The sequence below is a fragment of the Leiobunum rupestre genome, chromosome 9, assembly GCF_980474605.1.
Source record: "Leiobunum rupestre chromosome 9, qqLeiRupe1.1.hap1, whole genome shotgun sequence".
NCBI classification, from domain to species: domain Eukaryota; kingdom Metazoa; phylum Arthropoda; class Arachnida; order Opiliones; family Sclerosomatidae; genus Leiobunum; species Leiobunum rupestre.
In genome coordinates this window covers 29,070,642-29,079,218 of record NC_143392.1, presented here as the reverse complement: position 1 = coordinate 29,079,218, position 8,577 = coordinate 29,070,642, and the positions used below count along the sequence as shown (strand labels likewise).

General features: G+C 37.5%; 1 pseudogene; it reads right to left on the bottom strand.

Annotated features, from left to right (window-relative positions):
• Positions 1 to 7,529: 7,529 nt before the first annotated feature.
• Positions 7,530 to 8,318, bottom strand: LOC149927087 (uncharacterized; annotated as a pseudogene).
• Between the last annotated feature and the right edge of the window lie 259 nt (positions 8,319 to 8,577).

The following is an 8,577-nucleotide window of genomic DNA, read 5'->3' as shown; positions in this document are numbered from 1 at the left end:
CTTTCACGGGTGGACCACGCCATATGCACGAATATACTCAAGACGCCATGACTTATGTCAGGTATTATGGCACGCCAGATTTATTTTTAACATTCACCTGCAATCCTGGGTGGCCTGAAATTACCGCTGCTCTTTTTCCTGGACAGTCCTCGCAAGACCGCCATGATATTACAGCAAGAATTTTCCGGCAAAAACTGATTACGTTTATGAACGTAATAATTAAAGGTTCGAGTTTCGGAGAAGTCCGATGTTGGATGTATTTCATTGAGTGGCAGAAAAGAGGCTTACCGCATGCCCACGTTTTGATTTGGTTAAAAGAAAAAATTAGACTAAACCAGATTGATCAGGTGGTAAGCGCGGAGCTTCCTGATCCCCATGAAGACTCCACACTGCATGCTGTAATCGTCAAAAATATGATACATGGTCCATGCGGTGTGTTGAACCCTAATTCACCTTGCATGAAAGGTGGTAAATGCACTAAACGATACCCACGCCCTTTAGTACACGAGACTTCGACAGGAAAAGGTGGCTATCCGCAATACCGGAGAAGGAGTCCTGGTCACGGGGGGTTATCAACCATTATTAAAATGCGAGGTCAAGAAGTTGAGATTGACAACAAATGGGTTATTCCCTATTGCTCTTTATTGTTGCGCATATTTTGTGCCCATATAAATGTCTAATTTTGCAATTCAGTGAAATCAATCAAGTACATTTGTATATACGTTAATAAGGGTTGCGATTAAGCGGTATTTGGCTTAGAAACTACTGGTCAACCAATTGATGAAGTCGAACGGTATCAAATGGGCCGTTACATCAGTTCGAACGAAGCTGTATGGCGGATTTTGGGTTTCCCCATACACGACCGTTACCCAACAGTGACTCACTTGAGTGTCCATTTGGAAAATGGTCAAAGGGTCTATTTCACAGAAGCCAACGCCCAAGATCGAGCTCAAGATCCTCCAAACACAACTCTGACTGCTTTTTTCAAGCTAAGTCAACGAGATGATTTTGGAAAAATGCTTTTTTACTGCGAGATACCGAGATATTATACCTGGAATATCAGCTCTAAAAACTTCAAACGTTGAGTGCAGGGTATACCCGTTACTGATCATCCTGGCATATATGCAACTGATGCACTTGGTCGTGTATATACAGTACACCCAACTAACGGCGAATGCTTCTACTTAAGACTGTTATTACACACTATAAAAGGTCCGACATCATTTAAAGCTCTTAAGACCGTTGATGACACCGTATGCACCACTTATCGCGAAGTATGCCAACTTAGAGGTCTTTTAGAAAATGACGCCCAATGGGATGCTACGATCGACGGATTCGCCTTTCAAATTAAGGAATCTGTTTGCCGTTCTACTGGCATTTTGTGGACTCTCAAATCCAATAGCACAAAGAGAGCTTGGCCGAGGACATACTGATAAGGATGAGGATAAATAACAAAATGGAGAGAGATTTCACAGCAGGAATTTTTAACCAAGCCAAGATTTAGGTCTTCCATCGCCGCAGAGGGACGGAATAATCACTGAATGCAGAGATATTTTGCGCGAAACCAACTACAACACCGATGAGTTAAAACAATTCATTGACGAAAATGAACCACGACTGGTCGAAGGTCAAGTAGCTGCTTATAGAATGGTATTAGACGCAGTTTCATCAGAAACTGGGGGCCTTTTTTTCTCGATGCTCCGGGTGGTACAGGAAAAACCTTCCTTATAAATTTACTATTAGCTAAAATTAGGAAAGAAAAACAAATTGCTCTGGCGGTAGCATCATCGGGAATTGCTTCAACTCTTCTATCTGTTGGTCGGACTGCCCACTCTACGTTTGCACTTCCTTTAAACTTAGCCTATGCTGAAAATCCAACATGCAATATCAGTAAAGGCACTGGTAAAGCCAGGGTTCTCCAAGAATGCCGAATTATTATTTGGGACGAGTGTACGATGGCTCATTATGCAGCGCTGGAAGCCCTCGATCGATCGCTTAAAGATCTTAGAGGTGACGAAAGAATTATGGGTGGTGTCGTAGTTGTATTGGCCGGAGACTTTAGGCAGACCCTACCTATCATTCAAAGGGGTACCTCTAAAAACACGTAAAGAAAACAACCCTAACCACCAAGCTTAGAGTTTCATTGCACGGAGACAAATTTGCAGAACGCTTCGCAAACTTCCTTTTGGAAATTGGTAACGGAACTGTGCCAATCGATCCGCAAAGCGAAAACATCAAACTACCTTCGCATTTTTGCCAAAATTTGCAAGCTTTGAATATTTTAACTAAACAAGTCTTTCCACAAATAGAGACGAATTATAAATCCCACAAGTGGTTTTGTGAAAGAGCTGTATTGGCGCCAAGAAATGACAGTGTTTTCCATGTTAACACACTTATTTTGAAAGAAATTCCCGGAGAAGCAACTATTTACCAGTCCATTGACACCGTTCTGGCAGAGAATCAAGCCGTTCATTACCCAACGGAATTTTTGAATTCCCTTAACCCACCCGGAACTCCACCACACAAATTAACTTTAAAAATTGGAGCCCCGATAATGTTACTCAGGAACTTGGAACCACCAAAACTGTGTAACGGGACAAGGTTAGCCGTGAAGGCCTTATCACCTAACGTCATAGAGGCCACGATATTGACTGGAAATTCAATGGGCGAAGACGTATTCATTCCACGCATACCCTTAATACCAACCGATATGCCATTTGATTTTAAACGCCTGCAATTTCCAATCAATCTTAGCTTCGCAATGACAATTAATAAAGCGCAAGGACAGTCACTTAAAACTGCGGGAATTAATTTAGAAAACCCATGCTTTTCCCATGGTCAGCTTTATGAGGCGTGCTCAAGAGTTGGAGCTGCAAATAACCTGTACGTACTTACTCCGCACGGATAAACTAAAAATATTGTCTACAAAAACGCTTTATCATAATTACATCTTAAACTAATCTAAGAAAACAAATACATGTTAATATTACAAGATATAATATTTTGCACTATTAAATGTTTGTAATTTAAAAAATGCCTTTTTATTATTTAAAAATAATTTAATTTCCATATTTAAAGTATAGTGCATGTTGTTTCCGTTTTCTAAACCCCAATTTACTTAACTAGCTGAAAGCCCGGCCTCCGGCCGGGCTTCTCAGCTAGTATTATATATATATAATTACCAAAGTTTACAAGGCATGAAGACGAGTAAATTTCTCTGGAAGAGAGAATATAAAAAGATTCAACTGGTTCGGTCACACTCCGGAACCCAAGAGATTAAGTCCAGTGTCCTGAAGTTCCTTTTTAAGTGGGCCCCCGGGATAACGCTACAGGTCTCCAACCTAATTGGCTGGAGAAGAAAGCCCGTCAAGAAATCTTTGCGGATTGCTTCAAGTGCAGTCACTTAAAGCTTTCTGTTACTGTTGACTCTTTCACCCAGGATGTTTTCACTATGACAATTCACTCAACCTTGGAACAAAAGGTCACTGAATTTTTTCGAAGTGAATAACTTTTAGTTGTTTTTATACTATTGTTATAATATTAATAATAATTTATTGATGACATATATTAATACATAAGCTTTAATTAAGTGTACACATCTCCCCGAAATCCACATAAGCAAAGCTCGTGCGTGATGGGAATAATTATTTATAAATATAGAGAACCTTTGAGTGTTACATTTTGCGGAAAAGATTTAATTATATTTCTATATAAGTATAAATAGCAATGAAAAAGAATTATGTACATCTCTAGAAAAAGTTACAAACCAAAATTAATTTAAGTTTAGTAAATAACATAAATTATCCTATCCGTAAGCGATCAACCATTCACATATCTTTTTGTATAAACAACCATTAGTACTAGTTTAGCAAAATATTGCGTAATTTATATTTAAGATATATCGGTTTTTTTTACCAAAAATGTAAAAAAAAAATTATTTATCATTTCTTTACCATTTAAGGAGGATCGGGCGTTGTTTATACCACGTAATACAAGATGTTTTCGGGTTTATGAAAAATAGATAGCTATATATCTTATATGTATAACTGTCTAATAGAGAACACCTTAAAGTCAAAAACATTGTTTTAATTTACATAGGGTAAAGAATATTTTAAGTAATCAAAAACATATTTGGTTGCCACGGTAAAACTAAACTTTTTCCTTTCGGGAAATTTCAAGTTGCATAAAAGTCTACATATCGCCCGAATTTAAACAAAATTAGTGAAAATCACCTCGGGTCGTCTCCTTGTAAGTAATAGAACATCAGTGTCCACTGTTCTGATTATAATTTTATTAAATCCTAACTAGCCCATTTCATTTCCCTTAAGAATGGCGACGAAATAAAAAGCAAATCTTTTCGTCCTTTAGTCTAGTTCATGCTTAAGGCCTATTCTGTAACAATACATCGAATATAATGTCAGAAACTTGGAATTGGCCTTTGATGTAGTTAATGACGGATTCCGCGTTATCATGAAACAACGTACAGGTCCCATGTTTTATCATGTTGACATTGCGGCACCGATAATGAGCACTGGGTTAACTTCGGGAGGCGCGGATATGTCAAGTTATATTTCTGAAGTCGGAATTAGTACTTGCTGGATGATGCAAACGGGTTATTTTCATGGTAAAATACGCGAAAAATTAGATTAGTCCATAATTAAAAGGGATAACAAAGCTAAATTCTAAAACAAATTTGAAGAAATTAAAAAACTTACTACTAACTCGTACAATAGGTCTTCGAGCAAAAAACGCGAAACTCGGATCAAATAGATCTGCGAGTAATAAACTAAATTAAAAATAAATAAAATAGCCAGAAATTCCAACGGTAGACCGGTTTCGTTCTATTTGGAACTCATCAGTACCGTGCGGGAAATCTGGCTGGCGACTGTCAAATCTAAAGGAGAAACTAAGCCTAAACATTAAACGAAACCGGTCTCCGTTGGAATTTCTGGCTATTTTATTTAATTTTAATTTAGTTTATTACTCGCAGATCTATTTAATCCGAGTTTCGCATATTTTTGCTCGAAGACCTATTGGTACGAGTTATTAGTAAGTTTTTTAATTTCTTCAAATTTGTTTTACGATTTAGCTTTATTATCCCTTTTAATTATGGACTAATCTACTTTTTCACGTATTTTATCATCCTTCTCACAGTCCATGGGTTATTTTCATGACTGAAAAGCGCCTTCAAATTGCCCGTTCGAACTTAACAATCTGCGGCAGAACTGAGAACAACTTACTCCAAAGAGTAAGGATATATTCGAAAAAAGACTTTTTCTCAAAAGTCAAAAAATCTCAAACTTAATTTAAATAGACCATTCTATAAAATACTACTTAAATGATTATTTACTTTTGTGTATAGAGAGGCAGAAGGTTTGGCCAGATTCTTGGTGAACCAGGGAGGCTCAATAATGGATTATCTGGCAAACCGCCAATCTAGTTGTCTGGATTATTAGTGTATTTTTTTATCAAAATCCTACTCGTGCAACGGTTATAGTTTTATCCAAACCATTAAAAATAGTTAACTAACTATATCTTATTGATTTTAGTTATGGACTTACTATATTTTAAAAGATATTTTCACGTAGGGTACTTTGGCTATATATTGAAAATCGACTTTATGGGTGACGCTTCCAATAATAACAATCAAATAGGAATGATCGTAAGAATAAATAAGTTTGCAAGTCCCTAATGAAGTAGCGTTATGTTGTCTTTGCGAAAGTGTTTGCCCTGTTGAGCTAGGAATTTATAGAAAGGTCTATTGTAAAATAGGCTCGTTTATAGTAATAGTTAAAACTTATCTCTAGGTAAATTTAATTCCATTTAAAACTCTCGACACTACATATAATTTCTTGTACAATAAATATAATATATTCATCAGAAAAACGGTTTACTTCAAAAATTTGTTTCATAATTTTAATTTTCTTAATGACTAAAGCCATTATAAGTCGCTAGATGACTTGGGCCTAAGGTGGTGCCTTGGGTATTAGCCTAGCTGATTATTATTTTTTTATTATTATCCTTTTATGGCATGTAATAAAAATTATCTTTTAACTAATGTCCTGACCCCTTGAAATAAAGGGCCCCAATGATTGCGTCGCTTTATAGGGGGTTGTTTTATAAAATCCTGTTACACTTTCATGGATAGTTTAATCACTTGCCACAAATTCAGAATGCATCCAATCTCTTGTCGATAAGGAATGCATTTTTCTATACTTGCAGAATATTTCACGCTTTTAAAAAAAATGTATGATTATTTTTACGTACCTTTCTATTGTTAATGAAACCCCCGCCAGGCCAGAAAGCGAAGTCTGTTTACCCCGAACTGTTTATTTTCAATGCGAAGGTCAATTGAAATTTTAAACTTATGTAGCGCTCTCTTTTACAAATCCAATGTTTTGTAATTAGGTTTTATCCTATAAAGGGTCTTTTAAATTGGTCGATCAAAGCGTTTTTCTCAAAAATGACGTGACGGAAAATTGTGAACTTTTCAGGGTATAAACAACGTATATTAATCCAATGAATTGGTAAATTTCAGAAAAGATGAAGCATTTTTGTGCGTTTTAGAAATTTTTCACCGGTAGCTCGCAGACAAAAAGTGCCAAGGGCTTGAAAGAAGAAACGTTTGCCGTTGCAGGCAATAGCTTATTTTGAAACCAAAATAAGCCTATAACAAAACTCTCCAGACATAGTTCTCTTATAACCCAAGGTCGATGCTCACATATCTGATACTCGATCGAGGATAAGCATTGAAGTACGCCAAGACCACATCTTTCACATCGATATTGTTTCGACTTTGTTCAATCTCTGGTTGATGTTCCCGGTAATATTTAAGTCGTTGATCACTCGGAGAACGGTTGTGTGACTAGGATAACGATTTCGAAACAACTGACTTACTAAATTCCGTTTCCCTACTCCATGATGAAGCTCAAGCATATGGGCACGCTGTGGTAAAGAATAACGAGGCTTACTTAATTTGATTTAGTATTTTCGATGAATGATTTTCTTAAGCAGTTGTATCACTTTAAATACTTAACGGTAAACCAACCTTTGTAAGTTTAACAAAAAATAAACAATATTGGTAGATATTCCTAGGTCTAAAAAGATATACTACGTCATACAATCATCTTCTCTTGTTCTTATTATATTTAATAAACTTTAAAAGTTTTTTTATCGAAAATCCTAAGCTTTAATTCCAACAAACGTACATTTTTGTTATTTCCTTAACAGAAGCCATTGCCTCCAACGGCCAACTTGTCTTCTTTCAAGCCCTCAAAACTAGGGGAAAATTGACAAAATACTTGGTCGATAGAAGTAGAGGTACCAATAAGACGAACAACTATGAACTGTCAAACCACAGAATCGTGCTTTATTAAAGAAGACCCAAGATATTTATATATACAATAAAAAACTAGATAAGATAAGAATTAAGCATTTACAAAAAATGATAAATAAATTAATGTTTACGTTTGTTGTTTTTTAACATTTCCCCTTAAACATAATTATTTGTAACAACATTAGTAAATTAGTTAACGTTGAAGGTTTTTTAGGGATATTAACCCAATCAGCATTCTGCATGTCTGGAACGCTCCCGTGGCTGAAGCCTTGGTGAGAATGTCGGCAACCTGTTGATCTCGTTGAACATGCATCACTTGAAGTGTTCCCGATTGATATCGTTCACGGATTGCGTGATACCACACGTCTATGTGTTTTGTGCGTTTATGGAAAATCGTATTCTGGATGAGACGTATTGCGCTTAGGTTGTCGATTTGCAGGATGGGTGCCTTCTTTAAAGGGGCGATTTCATTAAAGAGTGCTTGTAACCATACTAGCTCTTTGACGGTCTCGCTTGCTGCGACGAACTCTGCTTCCGTCGATGAAAGAGCAACAACACGTTGTCGACGGCTGGCCCAAGAAATAACTCCGCCACTGAACAAGAGCGTCATGCCACTGATCGATCGACGACCATCTGGATCGGCGCCGTGATCTGAATCGCTGAACGCTTCAAGAAGACCAGCTTGGAATGCCACTTTGTATAGGATCCCCCAATCCAAAGTGCCGTTGAGGTATCTCAGGATTCTTTTCACGATATCCCAGTGCTCAGTGGTGTAGTTGTCGAGATAGCGAGAGACAACGCCCACTGCAAAGGCGATGTCTGGAAGGGAACAAATGGCGATATAGTTGAGGCTCCCCACCGCTTCGTGGTAAGGTATGTTGCTACGAGCGGAAGCTACAGATCCGGAGGTTGGAGACGGCAGCTTCTCGATGGGAGTGGATACTGCTTTGGCATTCTGCATCCGGAAACGCCCCAAGACCATCATCGACGTAAATGACAACAAAAAATTCATTAGTCATAGAAAAGACAAGGGTCAGTTGTACTTGCCGTTAGCATAAAGCTGATCAGGAAATTAGAGAATCGCTTATTCCAACATCTCGGAGCTTGTTTTAGTCCATACAAGCTCTTGTTTAATTTACAAACTCGGTCTGACAAACTCGGTCTGACACGTCGCTGTATCCGTCTGGTTGATACATATAAATGACTTCATCCAAGATGCCATTGAGGAACGCTGTTTTAAC